The sequence below is a fragment of the Gymnoscopelus braueri genome, assembly GCF_963280865.1.
Source record: "Gymnoscopelus braueri genome assembly, chromosome: 1".
NCBI lineage: Eukaryota > Metazoa > Chordata > Actinopteri > Myctophiformes > Myctophidae > Gymnoscopelus > Gymnoscopelus braueri.
Window position 1 is genome coordinate 51,816,388 of NC_137603.1, and position 24,137 is coordinate 51,840,524.

The 24,137-nt window shown below is 43.2% G+C and overlaps 1 pseudogene across 1 annotated transcript in view; it reads right to left on the reverse strand.

The window, feature by feature from the left end:
- Positions 1-21,731: 21,731 nt before the first annotated feature.
- LOC308089055 (iroquois-class homeodomain protein irx-3-like) overlaps positions 21,732-24,137 on the reverse strand; it is a 2,838-nt pseudogene continuing 432 nt past the window's right edge. The window contains exons 2-4 of the transcript XR_013935003.1: positions 23,684-24,094; positions 22,536-22,605; positions 21,732-22,132 (exon numbers count right to left, since the gene is read on the reverse strand). The product of XR_013935003.1 is annotated as an iroquois-class homeodomain protein irx-3-like (transcript). The remainder of the gene's footprint in view (positions 22,133-22,535; positions 22,606-23,683; positions 24,095-24,137) is intronic.

A 24,137-nucleotide genomic window follows, 5' to 3' on the forward strand; every position in this document is an offset into this window, starting at 1 on the left:
TGCTCACGTCTCTCGGGGGTAACATAGTGGAACAGTGTTGTGTCCCTGTCATCTGGATGTGCTTTTCTGTCCTCAACAGAGAACACTCCTGAAGCCCGATTTATACTCTGCGGTACGACGGTGTCGCTCAGCTAAAATAGAAGCGGTGGTGGAAAAAGTACTACATTTTTTTACTTGAGTAAAAGTATCAATACTGCAATATAGAAATACTCTGTTACAAGTGTCGTGTATGAAGAGGCAGTAAAGTGCGGGCTACCAGGCTGGTAGGTTGTAAAAGTAGAGAGGAGAAGAAGAGACGTCCGGATCCATGTTCCATGTTCACCATTCATTCATTTATTCAGCAACAAACAGCATCATAGCAACTGCTATTTACACCACACAAGTAAAAGTCGGGAATTCAAAATGTACTTGAGTGAAAGTACAAAAGTATATCAAAATGTACTTAAAGTACCAAAAGTAAAAGTACTCATTATGCAGCATGTCCCATTTCAAGTTTTCAAATGTATAAACATCTTTTGACAATAGCAGATCTACAAGCTCACAATGTGTCATGCATTGTGAGCTTGTAGATCGGCTATTTTCAAATGCCGGAAATGTATATAGGGCTGAAGTGGTTAATGTATGTTTTGTAATAATAATCAAAATCTACAAAGTAACTAATAAATAAAGATTTCAAATCATTGTAGTGGAGTAAAAGTACAAGATTTGCCTCTGAGACGTAGTGGAGTACAAGTAAAAGTATTGGAAATTGGAAATACTCAAGTAAAGTACAAACACCTCAAAATTGTACTTAGATACAATACTTGAGTAAATGTACTTAGTTACTTTCCACCACTGAATAGAAGATCCAGCTGAACAATCAGTGAAAACAGCAGATTCACAAGCTTGTAGACTAGAGCTTATAGATTGGCTAGTTTTGGCAAAGATATTTAGTGTAGAGGGAAAAAAGGAGTGGACCTAGACCTCTGGGGCACTACGGTCGACTAAATATAAAGGGATTGAGTGGTTAACCAAACCACTTAAACCCTAGCTACCTTAGTAAACTAATACTTCGTTGGCCGGGTTTGGCTCTGTACTTCCGCTCTTTTCCCCCCTCTACACCAAATCTCTTCGCTGAAACGGAAAGGGGATGCTAGGGTTCAAGCAGTGGTGGGAAAAGTACTCACATTTTTTACTGAAGTAAAAGTATCAATACTGCAGTGTAGAAATACTCTGTTACAAGTAAAAGTCCAGAATGAGAAATGGACTTGAGTGAAAGTACAAAAGTATTTGCATCAAAATGTACTTAAAGTACCAAAAGTTAAAAGTACTCATTATGCAAAATGGTTTTCAAATGTATAACCATCTTTTGAAAATAGCAGATCTACAAGCTCACAATGCGTCGCATCGCGACACATTGTGAGCTTGTAGATCTGCTATTTTCAAATGGCCTAAATGTATATAGGGCTGAAGTGGTTAATGTATGTTTTGTAATATTAATCAAAATCTACAAAGTAACTAGTTACTAAATTTTTCAAAAAAGTACAATATAAAAGTACAATATTTGCCTCTGAGATGTAGTCGAGTAGAAGTAAAAGTACTGAAAATTGGAAATGCTCCAGTAAAGTAAAAATTCCACAAAATTGTACAAACATTTTGTGGTAAAAAAGTACATTTACTCAAGTACAGTACTTGAGTAAATGTACTTAGTTACTTAACACCACTGGGTTCAAGTGGTTAAATATTATCTACATCACTCCTCAAACCTGTATACACACACCATTGTGCGGTTTATCTACTTTGCCCCGGTGATAAAAAAAAAGACGAGCAAGTGGGTCATTTGTATGCAAATTCTGAAATGTGATTTGAATTTCCTAACGTTTTGCATATTGTCATGTACATACTGATCTCCCACAATATGAGAAAAAAAAGAAAGAGTCGTTCTGTCAGCCGTGTGAATCCTCAGTTGTCTGCAAACTGGTGATCAGACGTGAAATAATAGCTCTTAGTACAGTAGGTCAACAGCTGATTTCTCATCAGTGGATCAACAAATTACATCACTGCTTTCCCATGCTTGATTTATGGCCTATACAGTACGCATTGGTTTCATCTCATAAAGACTGTAGTGTTTTGATTCCTCCTCTCTTGTTACTCCTCCCTCTCTGGGGGTTTGACTGTCTGTTTGTTTGTTTTTTTGTTTTTGTTAGCAACATTATGGGAAATGGGCTGCAATGGGATAGCATGAAGGTTTCGTGAAAGGTTGCCAATGTTCCCTAGATTACCTCATTAGATTGCAGGCAACTAGGTCAAGGTCAACGGTCAAGAAAGAAAGTACAAAATCGTTTCCCCCGCTTTAACTTTGTCAAATGTATTCCAAACGACTGCAAACTAATACGACTGTCTTTCTGTGTATGAGCTAGAATCCTAACGGTATTGTTTTCATCGGGGTTGTTTGTATGTTTGTCTTTTTGTTAGCAATTATAAATGGCTGGCCAAGAATGGCATGAAACTATACTACTAGATTAAGGTCAAAGGTCACACAAAGTTCAGACTTGTTTAAATAGTTAAGAACTGTCCAGAATAATCCAGTTTACTTCAAAGAACAAATTTTTTTCTTCCTTTCTTCTTTTTAAGTATTTCTTAATAGTTGATTATTCAACAACTTTCAGCACGCAAACCCTCTCTGCTGCCAACTCCTACTATTATAACATCAACAGTACTGGAAAAAATTATAGGGAGTAGTTATTCTAAAGTATTACCTCATTTATTTGGCAACATGATATTTGACCTTGACCAACCTGTAAAGTTCAAATTAACGTGTCACTGTTTTATTTTATTTTATAAGTGGATCAATGGCCAGAAAAGCTGGGCCTAGCCCAGTGTTTGTTCTGGTTAAAGGTGGGGTGAGGTTTGTTGTGCCTGGCAGCATTTTGTCTAAACCATTTTACCATTTTAACTCTATATACTCTGTTAAACCCCCAGGGCACTGCACTCGGCACCCTCCTTTTCCCCCTGCACACCAAATCTCTTCGCCTCTATTGTGACATGTGTAGAAATGGGACGGTTCATGTGGTTAAATCCAATCGTCTCTTTTCTACTTCTAGCTCTGTAAACACATTTTTGTAGGAAGAAGTGTAAAATAGCAGATATACAAGCTCATAGGGCGGCACCGAGTGCCGCGCCATGAGCTTGTAGATCTGCTATTTTTCAGAAAAATCGTGTGATCATTTTTGCAAATCTTTTAATATATGTTTTAAAGCGAACATTTTTAACTCCGATCTGAAACAACATATTTTGAGATGGGGGTCCGCGGCCAAATACATATCATTTTGGGGGTCCTTGACCATTTTTAGAACCACTCATATAGCGACATATGTTTTTTCAAACTGTTAGGATTTAGAAGACATTTGTGGAATCCCCAGAAGCAAAGATTTAAATTACAAATGTTCGCTTTAAAAATATATATATTCAAAGATTTGCACAAATTTTCATGATTTTTCAAAAACTTATATCAGATATACAAGCTCATAGTGTGGCACTCGGTGCCGCGCTATGATCTTATATATCTGCTATTTTTAAAAAGCCAAAGTATAAAATAATTGTTATAGTGGTTCAAATCTAAAATGACAGATGCGTTCCCCGTCTTAATCGGTTACTGTCTTTCACAATCGTGCCAGATCATCTTCAAGTGGTCGTTTTCGGTTTGGCTTGTTTCTCGGGCCTCTGTTTGACCGTGGCCTATTCCTGTAACCTACAGTAGATGGACAAACTGCCATGAAAGGCTGTCTTGAGAGTGATGAGAGAGAGACACCTGCACGGGAGTCTCCTCCAGTCTCTTATTTCACACACTGGCCGGCCTGGTTCCCTATCAGATGTCTCCACCTGCACAAGTGAGGAGTTCTGTTCCAAAACGGGATACCCGCTGTTTGAAAGGACTGCGTACCTCAACATGATTGATGACTGTGTTTACAGTAAAACAGATTATGGCATTTCTTTTATGGTACGGTAATGGAAATGGCTCACTGAAATCCTTGACTGACAAAATGACAACACTATTTATACTATTAATGTATCTTGAAAGTTGCAGAGATATTGAATGATACCATGCAGGTTGGGACATATATGGTATTTTAACCACTTAAACCATATATACTTTGTTGACCGGGGTCCACCATACTCGACCCCCCCCCCCCTACATCTACAAGATGTTCGCCTACTATGACATGCCCAGAATAGGGACGCATTCGGTTAAAATGGCACGCTTTGAGTGCAGTATACGTATATAAAACAGAAAACAGATGACAGTGAATCGGAATTAGGTCAGAAAAGAAAATTGTTACCTAGGTTTTACCATTTCACCACCAGCTATGTAGATTGTTCATCTGCAAACAGGGGTCCATGGTAGAGTAGAAGCAGTGGTGCAAAGTACTAAGTACATTTACTCAAGTACTCAAGGTATTTGTACTTTACTTGAGTATTTCCAACTTCCAATACTTTCACTTCTACTCCACTACATCTCGGATCCAAATATTGTACTTTTACTCCACTACTTTATAGTTACTAGTTACTTTGTAGATTTTCAAAATATTTGTATACATTTGAAAACTTCAAATGGGACATTCTGCATAATGAGTACTTTTACTTTTGGTGCAGTACTCAGTAAATTTTTATACCAATACTTTTGCACTTTTACTCAAGTAAATTTTGAATCCTGGACTTTTACTTGTAACAGAGTATTTCTACATTGCAGTATTGATACTTTTACTTAAGTAAAACATTTTTAGTACTTTTCCCACCACTGAGTTAGAAGTCAGACCAGCCACAGCCAAAATGTGTAATCCTTTGGCAGGTGTGTGGTGTTAATTCCCTCCACCCTCGGGTGTCTGAAATCCACTGCAGATTGCATGAGGTGTTTGTGTCTGAATGGAAAACACTGAAGCTTGGACAACCTTGTCCTGTGTGTGCTCCTCAGAGGGGAGTGCATGTACTGTAACATCCCCATGTCAAGGTGCTGTAATGTGTGGATATAAAGATACCGCAGAAGAAACCTTGAAAAGCCCAAAACCATGTCTGAGGGGAGATTACAGCAGGAGCTTGTCTCCTCTCTCTCTTGCTGTCTCTTTTTTCTTCTTTTCCCCATAGAGAGAAAACTGGGCAGTCTACACTCTTCGTTATTTTACTTTTTTGTTGCTTTTACATGACCAGTAGGACAGCTGAGACAGGCGGACAGCCGAGGGGGTTACAGCAGAACGTCTGGGGGCCAAACAGGGGCTTGTGTAGTTCCAGAGACAGGAGGTCTTAACCTCTAAGACCTGCAACTTACACTAACACCGCCAACTCGTCTTATAGTTTTCAACTTTCATCGTACAGGAAAGGTTTTCTGAAGGAAGCATAATCTTGAAGAAGTCAGTGAAGTCACTAAGTTGAATAACTTTCACTTTTTATCTGCTGGTAACAGGTCTTTGCTGTTGCACCAATAATATTCTAGTCATGAACATGACTTTGAACCAAAATGGAAGAGAATGGCCGATTTACAAGCTTACTTTGGCTCTTTGTCATAAAGTGAAGTACTGTGCATAAAGGACTCAAGTGGTTAATCATTAGCTAGTTGATGAAAAGTGAAATGTAAAATGGCAGGGTTTTATGAAGGCAACAGTGACGGAGAGGCTTCTGTGCAGTATCATCGTGATTGCAAGGTCGGACGTTGAAACCACAAAACCATAATAGTCTTGTTCACATACATCCATTTTACTGACATTATTCTCTTTCCAACTTTATCGTCGTCTGATGATTCCCACAGGAAAGAGGCGAAGAGCCCCAGAGATGACAGCTGACAGGCCCAGGCCCATAGTCAGGCCAGGCCAGGGGCAGAGTGACAGCCCCAGCACAGCACAGCACAGCACAGCACAGCACAGCACAGTGTGTCTGTCCATGTGTACAGTGCTATTATCATCTACTAGATTTTTTAGCCATTATTTTATACTTATGAAAATAGCAGATCTACAAGCTTGCGCGCACTATGAGCTAATAGCCAAAGAAATCTTAAAATGACACAGATGCTTCCCCGGTCTTAATGGGGTTAACCCATTAAGGCCTGAGGTTCCGATTCTACAAAATGTCTTCTAAATCCTAACGGTTTTTATATTATGTTTCTATATCAGTGCTATATCAGTGCTGCTCAAACTGTTTCATATCAAGGACCACCCTAAATTATATGTAATTGGCCGCCGACCCCCCCATCTCAAAATACTTTGATAGCAGATCTACAAGCTCATATAGCGGCACTCTGTGCCGTGCTATGAGCTTGTAGATCTGCTATTTTTGAATAGCCAAAGTATAAAATAATGGTTTAAGTGGTTACACAGATGCGTTCCCGGTTTTAACGGGTTAACAAACTTTGTATATCAACGGCAGTATGTTCCTAACGCAATGTATGTTACATCACCTTTCATTTTAAACTTCTGTCTGACAATGACAGCCTATGAATTATCTTTACAAACGGATAGACATCATTCACTGAGAAAACCGTTTGCCATGTGAGGACTGAATGACAGTTATGTCAGTCAAAGTTAACCGTTAAGCCGGGGTTAGCCGGTTAAACTTTTCACTCAGTATCATCAGAGGTCTGGGCATGATATTGATGACAGGTGTGTAAATTATGTCACACACCCTAGGGCTACTATGACATAATGCCGTCCTCTCGGCCAATGGGAAGGTGTCGTCAAGAGCTTCACGGGTTATGATGGGAAAATGGAGCGACGAGATGAAATATGTCATTGAGAAAGAACAAAGTACAAACGTCGGCTAATACAGTACGAGGTGGTGGTGGGGAGGGGAAGAGGGGTCTCCCTGGGCCCCAGAGCAGAAGAGTTTTTTATTTATTTTGGGGGGAGGGGTTGAAGGATTAGGCCGTGGCTGCTGAGGAACACCTGTCCATCACTGACGGATCCCCTCCTGTCGAGTCCCAGATGGATCCTATGGGAGCAGAGGGGGCCCCTCCATCATAACTTCCTCCTTCCTCCCTCCTTGCCCCCGCTCCCCCTCCTCCCCCCTTTTCCCCATTAACGCTAATGTTTTTTCTGTCTTAACCCCCTTCCCCCGTATTGCCTTACCCGTTGCATGTCTGGCATTCTGGAGTGGGGGGGTGGGGGGGGGGGGCGGCGATTTGGTGGGGAGGAGCCTGTTTTTTTTTGGAGGTGTTTTTTTTTTGGTGACCAGCTGTGTGCCAGCTGTGTGCCAGCAGAGCGCTGAGTGGCGTGGAGAAAGGCCCATTATCTCCCACACGCACAAACTCTCCCTCGCTCTGCCTTCACGCCCTGAACCCTGGGGCTCTGCGAAATCAGGAGGACAGCTTCTCCTAAAGCCATCACTCCTCCTTATTACATGTTGCCATGCACGCACACGCACACGCACACGCACACACACGCAAGTGCGCGCGCACACACACAGCTCCTAAGGGCCATTTATGATCAACTCAATCCCTACACAAATACATAGACACACACTGTCTGTGAGAGCTATTTAAGATGCTCCTTTCACCCCCCCCCCCCCCCCCAACACACACACACACACACACACACACACACACACACACACACACACACACACACACACACACACACAAGGCCCGAGAGCTTCTCCTGCTTTTCAGCGTGTCAGTGCTACTGTCACACACACACACACACACACACACACACACACACACAGGACTAAACAAGTATTTAGTGCATGGCGTACGTAGATGATCCATATACACACACGCTCTTATCATCTGCCTCCTCAGTCTCTCTGCCTACCGCAGCAGGCATACGTTTGGACGCCTCTCTCTCTCTCGCGTGCTTATAGCCGCCGCTAGGATACGAGCAATTAGCAAGAAAGACCTTTTACCTCTGCCAGCTGACTCTCAGCCAGAGCGGGGCTCTGTAATTCACTTTGACGTTTCCTCTCCTCACTTGTCACAGACTTTATTGTGTATTACCACAATATAAACAATAATGATGAAATAATAATCAAATCGGAGGCAATATAATCATTTTTTACTTCCTCCGCCTCCGCCTCCGCCGCCGCCGCCGCCGCGTACTCCCTCTGCCCCCGTTGCACCGCCGCCGCGGCCAGCGGTTGAACCGAGTGGTAGACAGGCTGATAAGTGAGAGCGTTCATAAGGAGAGGATGTCCCTGGAGAGAGAGAGAGGGGGTGGGGGGGAGTGGGGAGAGGTGGAGGGATCCGTCGGGGGAGGTATAAGGGAGAGCCCTTCCGAGTCAGGCCCCGCCGGGAAATGGATGACAGTTACACCACCCTTTGGCCAATTAACCCGTTAAGACCTGAGGTTTTCCGATTCCGATTCTACAAATCTCTTCTAAAAACTAACAGTTTTCTGAAATACTTACGTTGCTATAGGCTAATATCAGTGGTTCTCAAACTTTTTCATGTCAAGGACCTTCCAGAGACCCCGCCAAAAGCAAAGATTTGAGTTAAAAATGTTTCGCTTTAAAAATATATATATTCAAAGATTTGCAGACGTTTTCCACGATATTTCAAAAATAGCATATCTACAAGCTCATAGCGCGGCACTCGGTGCCGCGCTATGAGCTTGTAGATCTGCTATTTTTGAATAGCCCAAAGTATAAAACAATGGTTTTAAGTGGATATACACGGGTGCGTTTCCCGGTCTTGATGGGTTAACTGTCATTTCAGCTGTTGATTTAACTGGCTGACCTTACCGCTCCTCCACTGTTTGCCTTATCATTTCCGGGAGAGGAGGAGGAGGAGGAGACGGAGGAGAAGGCCTCGTCTCGTCTGCGTGTGTGTGTGTGTGTGTGTATGCAGAGTTTGGACGACAGCGGTGACCTTCACTGAAGGAGAGCAAAGATTACAGTTCAGCCGCCCCGTTGTGTATTTCCTTATAGCGCTATAGCCACAAAATATGCCCGAAAAGGTTTTCTTGTTGGGGTGAAAGTTGGGGAGAGGTGGCCGGGCAGAGAAAAAGAGAGAGGAAAAGAGAGACAGAGAAAGAGAGAGAGAGAGAGAGGAGTCTCGTGGGATTCCGAGACAGCTATCTGTTATTACTCGCAATTACTCCCCAATCTCCCGCTCTATCTACCTGTGAAATGACATTAGCCATGCCTGTTCTCATGGTCTCTACCACAGATGAAGGGCTGTGCGCCGTGCACGAAGGTCCCGTGGGATCTCAAGGAAGGTCCAAACTCCTCCTCGACCTCGAGCAGTCACCGGGCTAACCGAGCGTATACACGCTGGGCGATCTCAGAGAAGCCACACTGCCATGCAGTGTCCTCAAGAAGCCTTTGTCTTCGGAGAGGAAGCACGGATATCAGTGGGAGGACACGTGACCGCGACCTCCGTGTTTTGTCTCCTGTGTGTGTGTGTGTATGTGTGTGTGAGAGTGTTATGTGGGGGGCACTGCGCTACTCGAGGGGGTGAATAGAGGTACAGTTCCAGTGAGCTCTGCTTGTCTTTAGCATGACAACAGAAAGGGGGCGTGGCCCGCGGTGACACGGTGCCCACCCCTCTCCGTTTGTGAGAGCGGCCACTTCATTATGTCCGTGTCTCTTTGAGGGACAAAAAGCAACTCAGCTGGAGACGGCAGAGGACATTCACTCTGGCAAACTGGGCTCGTCGCACATCTCCTCGCCCACATCCTTACTTCCTGTCAGTCTCAGATTGAACAGCGTGGGGTTTGACAGGCCTAACCGCAACTTCACCTAGAAAACAACCAGAATGTTGAGTGTGTAAATGAAGTGTCATTGACGCCAATGGCTCCAAGTCAACGAAATTAATTCTACAAAGGCCGATTCTGCAAATGCCTTCTAAATCAGTAGTTTTCACCATTTCAAGATGTTTCGAAGATGTTCAAAAATAGCAAATGTATCTGCTATTTTTGAATAGCCAAAGCAAAAATATATGACACAGATGCTTTCCTGGTTTTAATGGGTTACATTTTTGGACTTCTGATTCTGTTTTCTGCGTTGGGGGTGGGACGTTTTTTTGGAGCAGATGATAAGGAAAGTTGACTGACAAATATTTTAGTTGTGTGATCCTTCATCAAGTCTTATGGGTTTCTCAGTTGACACAATACATAATCTCCCCTTATGTCACTCACTGTTCAATCACTCTGTTAGCCATCCATTCAGTCCAATAATAAACACACACAAAACAGAAGCACGCGTGAATGCACACACACGCACACACACGCGCACGCACGCACACACACACGCACACACACACACAAACACGCACACACACGCACACGCATGCACACACGCACACACGCACGCGCGCACACACACACACACACACACACACACACACACACACACACACACACACACACACACACACACACACACACACACACACACACACACACACACACACACACACACACACACACACACACACACACACACACACACACACACACGTGTACGCTTGCATAGCTGTCATTGCACAGCTCACACTCCCGGCTCATTTGCATGGCAATGCCATTATCTGGCGGTGGTGGTGTCACGCTGCAGTGCCCAACAATGTGTGTGACAACAAGTTTATCTAAGCACAAAGAAAAGTTGTGAAGAATGAAGTGGCTTTCCCTTTCACCCTGGTTTCAGATCACATGCTATGATGCGACTACAGAGAACATTCCACCCTGCATGCCACATCCTGCGTGACAGGCTGGCATAGAGAACCCACCCAGTTAGAGATAAGAAATAAACACCTTTTAAACCCTATTATACTTTGTTTTTTCCCGGGATCCTCCCAAGGGGTCTATTCTTGGTCCCCTCCTTTTCTCCCCGCACCAAAACTTCTTCGCCGGAACAAGCGCACAATGCATCGCAACGTGACGCACTGTGAGCTTGTAATGTTTGCCTATTATGATGACATGCCCAGAATCAGGACGCCAGGGTTCATAATATGGTTAAAAATATTATATCAACTGCATCACTCACAACTGCACCGCATTCGTCTATTTCTCAATATGACCCCCCCCTCCCCCCTCCCGTTTCTATATTTCATCTCATTTCCTTACTAGATTATGCATTATTGAGCACTGTGTTTACTTTGACTGAAATGGCTGTTGTTGCTGGTGCTTCTGACTTGGCGAGGGTCTCTTTCTCGGAAAAGTGATCCCGCTGGATCTCTGTGGGACTGATCAGGTTAAATAAAGGTTGGATGAAATAAAAACATTGGATTTGGCAGTTTTCATTATTGGTTGTGGATATTGGATGCTATGCACACACACACACACACACACACACACACACACACACACACACACACACACACACACACACACACACACACACACACACACAGACCACTCGCAGCCAAGCCAAAGTAATGTCTGTCTGTGTGCTGAATACAAGGTAATCGATAGCAAGAGTTTACAACTCATACGCTGGTAGGCATTATCATTACACAGAGGAGGTCTCGCACCTGTGCTATCGACCCCCCTCTCACATTCACAGGAGAGCAATATTACGTACTGTAGGCTGGCCGGGTGATGTCATCTGTGTGTGTGTGTGTGTGTGTGTGTGTGTGTGTGTGTGTGTGTGTGTGTGTGTGTGTGTGTGTGTGTGTGTGTGTGTGTGTGTGTGTGTGTGTGTGTGTGTGTGTGTGTGTGTGTGTGTGTGTGTGTGTGTGTGTGTGTGTGTCTGGGTCACTGTGGCAAAGTAAACAGAGCTCGTCTGGGTCATGTGGCGGTGTGGTAGGGCGTGAATGGCCCTATCTGTGTTATCCGTGTTGCGGTGGGGTGTTGCAACACGCAGCGCGGCGATAAAGTCGGTGCTGCTGTGTCCAGTGCTGCTACAGGTCGTTGTTGTTTCTGTGTCGTTGCTGATAAGCAGGCACAGCTCGGACATGGCTTAACCGTTTCCTGGTACACAGTTTACCTATGCAAGAACACCCAATGCAAGAACACCCAATGCAAGAACACCCAAATACACAGTGCATAGTGGTGGAAAGTAACTAAGTACATTTACTCAAGTACTGTACTTAAGTACACTTTTTAAGATATTTTTACTTTACTGGTTGGCTGATAAGCATGCAGGCACAGCTCGGACATGGCTTAACCGTTTCCTGGTACACAGTTTACCCATGCAAGAACACCCAAATACACAGTGAGTGCATAGTGGTGGAAAGTAACTAAGTACATTTACTCAAGTACTGTACTGAAGTACACTTTTTAAGGTATTGTTTTTACTTCACTGGAGTATTTCCAATGTTCAATCATTTTACTTCTACTGCACTATATCTCAGAGCAGGCAAATATTGTACTTTTTACTCCACCACAATTATTTGAAAACTTGAATACTAGTTACTTTGTAGATTTAGATTATTATTACAAAACATACATTAACCACTTCAGCCCTATATACTTCGGCTATTTGAAAATAGCACATCTAGATCTGCTATTTTTTTTACGATTTTGTATACATTTTAGACACAACTTGTGACACGAAAACATAATGAGTAACTTGTACTTTTGGTAAGTTAAGTATATTTTGATGCCAATACTTTTACTTTTACTCAAGTACATTTTTAATAACAAACTTTTACTTATAACAGAGTATTTTTACATAGTGGTATTGATACTTTTATTTAAGTAAAACATTTGAGTACTTTTCCCACCACTGCCCGAATACCAGAACAATGATTAGCCAGGTTTTTTTAGACACGCATAACCTACCTTACCGACGCACACATGTACGCAAACACTCGTGCACATGTGCTCCGACCATACATGAGACATGACATACAGTATATGTGCAGGATACACATGCACGTTCATGCTTAAAGGACAACTTCACCCATTTTCAACCTATCTTTGTATAATTGGTCCTCACTAATGCTCATGATAAAATGGTATTAAAGGTTATCTACTCTGCCTGGGTCTCATAGGAGGGCTGACTGTGGACACTTCAGAAACCCGCCTACCAGTGACATCTTTAGGCAGGTTTTTTTTAACAAGATTTAAAAAAGGATAATCTTATTTTTATTAATGCGAGAACTATGGCTTCCATTATAGCATGTTAAACCTTCTAGAAATAGAAAGCCCAGTTGCTATTAGCTTGGATTCCCCATCGATGATGTCACTGGTAGGCAGGTTCTTGAACTGTCCACAGCCCTCCTCTGAGACACAGACAAGACTTAGACAAAAATGGTAACATGTTATAATGAGCATTAGTGAGGAACAATTATATGAAGATAGGTCGAAAATGGGTGAAGTCGTCCTTTAATACACTTATGGAGTACACTCATACAGTCACTGAGACAGGTATGACACGCACACTCACACCCACATACTGTTTAAACACATTCATGCACACACACACACAAACAAACACGAGCACATACACATGCGTACGCACACACGCACACACACACACACACACACACGCACGCACACGCACACGCACACACACACGCACAGTCCCACACAATATGCTATGTCACAATACAAACAGACGCAGAGCCATATAATCTTCACTTACTTTCTGATATATGGCCTATTAAAAATGTTTCATGGGTATTGAGTCATTTTCATTTAGCTGTAAACTGCCAGCATGGCTCCCAAATCAATCCTGCTGCCTAAATTGCCCAGGAGAGAGTTCAGTTAGCCAGAAACAATAGGCTTTTTCTTTATTTATAGTTCCGCACTGGCAGTATATGAAAACACGAAAGCAAAATACCTCCCCCACATTTTATTCACAGGGTTTCATATAAAGAAACATAGAGCTATCTGTGCTGTATACGTTGTGTGTGCGGTGATAGTGAAGTGATGGATATGGCTACGTGGATGTTGTGAGAATTAACCTCCAGGAAAGAGAATGTGGATCAAAGGACGGGAGAACACCGGTGATAGTCAGTACATTTCCTACACACGCGCACGTACGCACGCATGTGCACACATTATGTTTGAATTACTATAGTTGTGAGGACATAAAAATTTGGAACGCTATTTTATGTATGACATTTTTACCCTTTTTTGGCATTTTGAATGCTAACCCTGACGTCTTAGTTGCGCGCAGCACAGGTGTCAAGCACTGAAAATACTGATCTACATGCTCATGTGTTGTGAATTTGTTGATTTGCTGCTTTCGGTGCGTGACACCTGCGCGCAACTAAGTATAAATTGGAATTCCTTAACCACTATACCTTAAAGGGGAAATCCACCCATTTTCAATATTTAACTATGTCATTAATATAGCATAAAGGAGTTGTGTGGAAATAAAAAAAAATTAAAAAAAAAATTAACATTGCAAAAAAATGTAACATTGCAAAAAAATTAACATTGCAAATTACACTGTGATGACTCATCATGGTGTAATTTGCAATGTTAATTTTTTTGCAATGTTACATTTTTTTGCAATGTTAATTTTTTTTTAATTTTTTTCTTATTTCCACACAACTCCTTTATGCTATATTAATGACATAGTTAAATATTGAAAATGGGTGGATTTCCCCTTTAACCATACATGCCTAATCCTTACCCCAGCCCCAACCTGAATCTTTTCCTAATTCTAAACCTAACAAATGTTTTTTAACCATAAAAACAACCATTTATTTTTTGAAGATCAGGAAAATTGTCCTCACACTGTCTATTTCTCAGATTCTACTATACTTTTCGACATTTGGCCCTCACAAGTATAGTAACACACACACACACGCACACACACACACACACACGCACACACGCACACGCACACGCACACACACACACACACACACACACACACACGCACACACGCACATGCCCACACGCACGCACGCACACACGAACACACACACACGCACACCTCCCTTTACATTACCATTATTAAAAAGGAGAGGACTCTCTTAATAAAGTCTATTAATCACGCTGGGGGAGCCGGTTCATTGGTTCACCCTCTCGCGAGGGTCTCTAATCAATCAAGCACGCCTGTAATGTATTCATGGGAGATGTAAGAAAGGACTTGTTTGACAGTGTTCCAAGGAGGAAGAATTTATTAAGTCCCCCCCCCCCCCCCCCGAACCTCCAAGCCACCCCCCACCCACCCACTGCACACACACACGCACACACACGCACGCGCACGCACATGCGCACACGCATGCACGCACACACACGCACACACGCACACACCCCTGCTTCGCCCCTTAGCCAACCAACGTTAAAGACTTGTGGAATAAGGAATACAACCTCTCCATAACATCCCCTTCACCACACACGCAAGCGCACACACACACACACACACACACGCACACCCACCCCCCCAGCCCCCGCCCTTGTCCTTTCCACCGTCACCGCAAATGAAAGGGCCCTCACGATGTACGAAGGTCTGTACAAATATTGGAAACGTCCAAAATATGTCTTCTCATTAACAGTGATGAGTGAAAGCTGGGGTATTGGCACTTGTCAGATGTTGCATGGAGTGTAAAGGCACTGTCGTACAAGGCCTCCGCTGTGTCGGGGGCCTTGCCCCCGTATCGCTTATACACCTCACTCCCTCGCGATGATCTCAAAAGCAGGAGAAAATGTGTCTTATTAGTTCACGCGCGGCGGTGAAATTCCGTGCTACAATGCTGACTAATGTACAAAGCTGAGAAAAGCACCGGGCTGCTGGTTTTGCTGGGCCCTTGTTAGTGACGTGAGAGGAGAGGAGAGGAGAAGAGAGGAGAAGAGAGGAGAGGAGAGGAGCAAGAAAGTGGACAGTCATGGTAAAAGCGTGCAGCTGTTTGCCACAGCTATATGGCCAGCCATTTTACAAAGCCAGCCCACACTGCTCATCTCTCCAGCCAGTAACGGAACACGAAGACACCCGCCTGCCCCCCCGAAAAAAGTCTGGCTATAACGTTCCTATCGTATTCCTATACTTTTCTCACACCTGATTTAAATTAGATTTAATAACAGGAACATTTACACTATGTTGTCTCAAGACAGAAAAGGAATGGAAGAAAGGAACATATGTGTGCTTGGGCTGAACCATGTTTTATAGAAGCTACATAAAAAGCCCCTTTTGCCTTTTCTTTGTCAGGAGGAATGAAACAGAGAGTGAGAGAGAGAGAGAGAGAGGGAGAGAGAGCTGTGCTCGGCTTCAAAGCAGCATTTCCATAATTGCCCCTGTAACTCGGGCCTGTGTGAGGGATGAATCCGAAGGCGGGCTGAGAAAAGCACAATCTTTCAGCTGGGTGCACGGCAAAAGCCCCAACGCCTTCCCCTCTGTCCGCCTGTCGCCCCGTTCCCCCACTTGTTGCCTTTCGGATTCAGTGAAAGAATTCCTCTCTCGCGAACCTCAGCCAACAATAGGCATGAAATCAGCGCCCTCCCTTTCTCCCACTTTGGCCCCAGAGAATGTCACTCCTCCTGGGTCCTTTGTCCTCCCCTCAGCCCAGTGAAACACAACAACCAGTCTCTCTCTCTCTCTCTCTCTCTCTCTCTCTCTCTCTCTCTCTCTCTCTCTCTCTCTCTCTCTCTCTGCTCCCTGGCTATTCTTTAACATGTTGCTGCACTTTCACTTACATTCTCAATAATGAATGTACCATTAAACATGCAGAAGACACAGAAGTCGCATATCTTTGGCAGGAAAAAACGGGCACCCCCCCTTCCTCTGGCTCTCTCTTCTCTCTCTCTTCTTCTCCTCCTCTCTTTTCAGCTCCGAAGTGTAAACTCTGTAACGAGCAGAAGAAGAGTGCGGTGCTCCTGTAAGCCATGTATATTATGAAGGCATGTAGTGTGTGGGACATGTGTTCCGAGGGGGGGGCAGCCAGATGCCTGCTTGTCCTGCGGTCAGCCACGACACAAAGGCAAAAAGGACAGTCCCCTCCTTTCTCTCTCTGTCTTGCCAAGGTGGCAGGGTGGGTGGGTGTTGGAGGGCACAGTCAAACAGCAGCTCATAAAAGGATTAGCCCACCGGACAAAGACTGAAGGATCACTTCAAAGCCCCCAACTAGGTCCACAAAGGGGGGGTGACATTTGTCTGTCTCAGTGGCAGGAGAGGGGATGGCGGTGGTGGTGGTGGTGCATGTGGGTGGGTGGGGAGGAGGGGGGCCGGGTTAGGGGTGGGAGGTGAGGGGTTGGATGGGAAGGGAAGGGTTGCCACAAAGACAGAAGGGGTGGGCGAGGTGAAAAACGCAGGGCTGACCCTCTTTATTTGGCGCTGCCTCCGTCTGTCACGGGGGGCACCTCTGGCCCCTCCAATGGGCAGCTCTAGTATTTATTTACTCCATGGCTTTCCCCCCATTCACACAGGCCTTCTCTGATGGCTCCATTGGCTGGCTGCACCCCCCCCCCCTTCCTCCCAACAATCACATGCACACATGCAAACACTCACATGGACACGCACGCACGCACGCACGCACGCACCCACGCACGCACGCACGCACGCATGCACGCACACACACCACTCACACACCACACACACACCACACACACACCACACACACACACACACACCACACCACACACACACACACACACACACACACACACACACACACACACACACACACACACCCTATCCAGCCCTCTTCTCCGGCTAGCCTGGCACTGCCGTCTCACCCTCTTCCCCCCCCCCCCCAGATCAATGGATGCTCAGAAAGACAGATTAGATTTCCCTTTAATGATTCCATCTTCCTTGGCTTTTTCCCCTCGCAAATGGCTATTTAACAATGCATTCCTTTTTTTCCCCACCCGTGTAGCTATGTACCCCTGTCTTAGTGCTTTGGCGGTGGAAGTTAACAGCGGCAAACAGCACTTAGGACAGCATGAGCAATGTGATTAGCAATGGACTGAAATGCCATTTATTTGCAGTGTGTCAAAAGGATCCGTGTTTCCCACAGTCTCCATGCTGCACAACTCCCCATTAATTTACTGATAATTACAAGAGACTCCAACTTCTCTTGTTGAGAGTATATGATGTTAAGAGATGTGTGTGTGATCCATCCAGCAAATTAGATCATGTTTATTTCATATGGCTGTAATCTTGCCCTTGAAATATGTAGACCCACCAATGTCTGTAGGCTATTATGTCTTTAGTTTCTCTCCTGTGTGGATAGTATGAGTGAGTCTAGGTGGATTTACAGGTGTTATTTAAACACTACAGCAGTAGTTCTCAACCTTTTCAGGCCATGGCCCCTAAAATAATCATATTAGAATTGTAGGAGTTGAGGCATTAGGCTACATTTTGTTTGACTTGGTTCAACAGATAAATATTGTGAAAATAGCCAATTTACAAGCTCACAATGCTTTGCCTTGAAGTGTTGTGAGCTTGTAGATCGGCTATTTTCACAATGTTTGCCTCTTTCTTATATTATTTGACAATTTGGCCAATGTTTGACCCGTTTTTATAGTATAGTTGTTGATTATATGGTGCAGTAATGGTATTTTTTTCTTGTTCTTTTTTTAAGGTATTAAAAAGGTCTTAAAAGTCCTTAAATTGTCACTTCATTGTCATCTGCCGCCTCCCCCTGGGGGTCCCGACCCACAGGTTGAGAACCACCGGGCTACAGCACTGAAGCACTGCACGACCCCGCAGTATTTAACACAGGCTGAACCCTGGAATAAGGAGCTCCTTATTAGGGGAGTCAATGTTGATTATTGCTCATTAGCCCCGGCGAGGACATCCACTTAACTTGCAGGGGAAATGAGTGACACGCCAATGCAATGCCCCCGCTGGAAATGACGGTGTATATACCCGTGTTATTTAGCTCAGAGCGAAATGTTACGTTACCTAATGCAATGCAATGCGTGCCTTTTTGCTCTCTCTGCCACCGGGAGCAGGTTGGACACGTATGGCGACACACAGTGCAGCCGTGATGACTTTGTTTCTGCCGAGGAATTCTAATCCCCTAATTTCATGCATCTGATCAGAGAGGAGAGGAGAGGAGAGGAGAGGAGAGGAGAGGAGAGGAGAGGCCCCTGGGCTCTCCACGCGATCATTGACACTGTACAGGCTATGGCAGTGGTTCTAAACCTCTGGGTCGGAACCCCCCAGGGGGTCCCCACATGATTTTTTGGGGTCAGGTGCATTTTACATTCAATCCTCGTTAGAGATTATCCCCACGTCCCCTTCAGGAAGAAGAGGGAAAAATAGATACATTATTATTATTATATCAATATATATTAATAGATAAATATTATTATAGTAGCAGCATCAATATTTATTATAAAGTCGGCCGTGCGGCAGACAAAATAATGTAACATCGGCAGAATTGGACATTTATCAAATATATATATTTTGTATTATTGAGTGATTATCCTATTTCGATTTGGTAATAAGTGGTAGCCTACTGGGAGTCAATTTTGTAAAAATATTTTTTATTAGTTTACTTTATTAATTTCTGGTATAGGGCCTATATATTATGGTCAATTGTCCTGACATTGAATAATAGTGCGTTTTTCTCTGAGCTGTCAACAGTGGGTCAACACAACAGCGTTGTTATGGTTATGGAACCACTTCCCCAGCCAGTCATCGAGGAGGTCCCGATCGCGGAGAAGATTGCCCGAAAAAAAAGACCATGAACATCAATCAGTGTCATCGCAACTGTCCTGCTCCGCGGTGACTTTATGAATATGCATGATGGCCGCGGTGAGATTAGAATAGAGATACAGGCTCTCAGGATGGAAGATCATTGATTAGACAGGAAGACGACATGGTGAGAGAGGAACCCACTCAGTGGCCGGTCAGCGTGTCCCTCGGCTGGGCTGCTATGGGCTCTCTAATGTGTCCCTAAAGCAGGAGATAATACAGTTGTGTCTTATCTCGCTTTTCATCTGTTTTTCTTTCGCCATGACATGAAACCAGACCGGATAAACAGACGTAGAAAAATCCCTTCTTCATTAATAGGTCAAATCAAATGAACGCACATGCACACACGCACGCACGTGCGCGCGCGCGCGCGCGGGCACACACACACACACACACACACACACACACACGCACACACACGCGGGGATAAGCATACGTATTTGGCCCACAAGGCCTAAAGAATTAAAATACAAATAAATAAAATAAAAAACGGGAAATTATTTTTGATTTTGTCTTTATATAGAGGCTTAACGAAAATTGAATAATTAGGCCTCTTTTCTTCGAGTAGGCCTACAATTAAAAAAAATCAAATGTAACGAAAATGTAATTTGCATTGGAAGTTCTTGGTGTAGCCTATGTATACAGTATAATGGCTATGTGTGTATAAATAATATGCTATATGCGTAGTTACAATTTTATCTCGCTCCTAACATAAAGGCTATATCAATTCCAGAAGTATTTAGAAGTCCTATAATGTAATTTAAAACTGTTAAAATATGCCTAGATTTGTTTTGAAAAAATACATATATCGTTTTTAGACCCCTGAACGCAAGGATATCCATTGCATCTACATAGCCCTTTTTATTTATTTATATTTGCTTTGTTTTCTTGTACTTTCCTAAAAAAAATCGTTCAGAGTATTTTTAAGCATGTTGTCCTCAACTGAAAATGCAAATGAAATAGGCGTAGTGTATAGGCTATTCATTATTTTTTTTAAGTAGGCTAATTGTTTGTCATTAAAGGTTTCGATGAATTGAATACGCAGGACCCCAATGGAAACTCGCCATAGTAGTGTCTTCTTGGGTTTTAATCCTTTTAGCATCCTTTTGTATTGAACTGTACTTTCTGTGCTTTTTTTGTTAATAAAGTATTCAATCAATCAATCAATCGTTTGTTTGTATTAGGCTACTCAATCAAGTAATAACATTGAACACCCAAAATGCACCAAGTGCTCTCCCTGTGTCTGTATAGCCTACATGCCCCGCGCCATGAAATTACATGTCGAACCCTAAACAAACTTATGTTACTTGAAAACCTCTTTCGAAAGGGATGGCGTCATTACAGATTTACAAAGCAAACGATTACGATCGAATGTCACATTAACCCACACATGATGGCCCAATTAGGACCAAAAATGTAGGGGCAAAAACTCAATTTGAATGATCAGTGTTGAATGGGGAGTCTCTCAGAGGAAACAGAATAGACTGTAGAGGGCGCTCGAACGCTAACTTTACATAAACTTCCTCTGATAAGGCTCTCTTCTCAACATGCATAATGATCCATCAGGGTTTAAACACAAATAAATGGTGTGATTTAGAATTATAGCGGTGGTATATTGCAATTAGAGCACACAGCAGCGTCACCACCTGATCAGAATGCATGACACATTTGCAAACTAAAAAGCATTACAAATAGCCTAATACCGCACAACACACACAAACACACACACACACACACACACACACACACACACACACACACACACACACACACACACACACACACACACACACACACACACACACACACACACACACACACACACACCCCACATAAATCCATCTCTGATACGGAATTAAACAACCCACTTCCATAATAATTCATTACTCAATTTCTCTTTATATGGGACAAAATTAATGAAATAATGATTCATTCAAACTCGGCTCTTAATGCTTTCTATGGGGATAATCCCACAACATTAATATCCAAATGTGCTCCGCACATTTCTCGGCTAATTACTCGTAAGTCTTTCCATAAAAGTGCCTTTAGATCCATCTAGAATATTTACTTATTACCGCCACGCAGAGAAGGAAAGCGTGCTGCCCCCAAGCCATCCAACACACAGCAAAGTGAGCAAAACCAAGGCAATGCAATTGAAAGGTGGAACGCAACAATAATTGGCACCATTTACTCTCCCTATAATTATCCATAAAAACCCGCCTGGGTTCAAAAATCACAATTTTCTTTAAAGTTGCAGCAGTTCATTTATTAGCCAAAATATAGACTTTCTTGTACAATTTGGTTCACAAGTATGTACATTTTCTTTAACTTTATATACAAAACATTTTTGAACATCAAATTCCTCACAGAAACTTACAAAAAGAAAAGAAAAGGAGAAAAGAAAAAAAAACTCACAGACTACAGGATCATACATTATTACATTAGCAGGTTTACACAGGACATGCTTACAAGGTAAGTATACAGAGGTGTAGTTATTCTTATTTTACATTCCATACAACATATTCGAATGAAATTAAACAAAGGAGGGAAAAAGGAGTGAAGAAAAAGGGAGAAAATAAACTAAGAGGAAGAAAGGGCAGAAAGAAGCATCGCTGCTTCGAGTTGGTTCTGAGGCCTGCAGACACACGGAGGGAAGGAGAACAAAATGAAGTAGGCTAGAATACCAAAACAAATGCCTAATAACCTTAGGCATAAAGAGCTAAAATACAAAGTGATATAAAAGTGACGATTGCTTTGAGAAAAAAAAAAGAAAAAAGAAGAGCCTCTGTGTTTCTGAGTTGAATATGAATCAGGCTAATTTGCATAACCAAAAAAAATAGCTTTGGCGAAATTACACAAACGCAACACAACATGGTGGGATCCAAACAAGTCTGTGGAAACGCATGGAAAAAAACTGAACAAACAAAAACAAAAAAAGAAGCTAATATGGATAAATAACGCCAAAAAAAAAAACGTGATATGGCATCAAAAAGGAAAAAAAAGAATCCCAAAACGCCATTAAAATGACAGCCTCTTACCGTCTTTGAACAGGATGGAAAGCTGTTTTTAACAACCTTATTTTCTCTGCTTCCAAGGCACTAGATCTCTCTGAAATAATGGTAATAAAACAATGAAAAAATACATTAATTTAACTACCTAATTATTATTAAAACACATCATCACAGATGCAGCGAGTCTGGGTCCTGAAGAAAAAAAGGTCTGGGGAAAAAAAAATCTCTGAGATTTCACTTTAAAACCAGTTGTCTAATGCATTGGTTCTCAAAGTGGCGTCCGGGGACCCCCAGGGGTCCTTGGGTGGGGGAGGGGGGGGGGCTAGCAGGGGGTCCCAGCAAAATTAGTTAATATAGCGTCACAATCATTTTAACCACTTCAACCATATTTTATACTTTGGCTATTCAAAAATAGCAGATATACAAGCTCATAGCGCGGCACCGAGTGCCACGCTATGAGCTTGTAGATCTGCTATTTTGGAAAAATCCCTGGCACAAAACATTTTTGAGATGGTGGGTCCGCGGCCACATACATATCATTTTGGGGGTCCTTGACATTAAAAAGTTTGAGAACCACTGGTCTAATGCAAACACATGGGGCCTTCCTTCAGTAACACAAGGTGTAACAAAAACAAACCGGGGGAGCCATAAGCTATCACACAAATTTCCCCCTAAACCCAATCCAATTTTAAAAATACTCTCCTGGGCACTTATTAAAAACAAATAAACAAATTAAAGTAAAATAAAACAAATCAAAGTCTAACACACGCTCACTTCGAAGCATTCACACACACCTTGAAGATCAGAAGAAAAAAAAGTCCACGTCAAAGATATTATAACACTGAAACACATTATGAGCATCTGTATGGCCTCAAGAAAAACAGAAAGAAAGAAAGAAAAGCCGGCAGGAATAAAATAGTGAGAAATTAGGGTAGAAAATATTGTCAGGGCTGCAGTGGGCCCTAACCCTTCTGTATTATTTTGTGACCCTATACAGAATATAGGGTTTTGGGGGGAAAAAGAGGGCAAAGAACGAGTGAAATAATAATTAAAAATAACAAAAACAATAATAATAATTAATAATAATAACAATAATAATAATAACGGGGTGGGGGTGCTACAGCCTGTATATATATAGTCTGTACATAATCAGTCTCAGTGTCGGGGACATGTACCTGTGACTGATGTCTCTGAACTATGGCTCTTGTCCTCTGTGTGTCTGCTGTAGAGCGCCAGGCCGTTGGCTGTGGCCTGGTTCGCCAGTCCGAGGTAATGGTTCGAGTTCAGTAAAGCCAACTGGTGGGCAGAAAAGGCCCGATTTGTCCAGTTCTGGATTTTCCCAACGGGACACGAGATGAGTCTGTGGTGAGGGGGATGATAGTGGTGGTCTGGCCGTTGCTGCCGTTCATGGCCTGGTGCGGGGATTTGCGCGGATTGTCCGGGGTCGTCGCCGTCTCCGCCAGGGACCAGATCTTTGGCTTTTGGGCCAACGGGGCCGCGTTGTTTTCTGACGACGGCGGCGGGGAGCTGTTGTTGTTGTTGTTGTTGCCGGACGCCGGGTTCAGCTTCAGCTGCTCCGCGTCGGCCTGTAGGACGATTTGATCTCGAACGCGTGGTGGTGGTGATGGT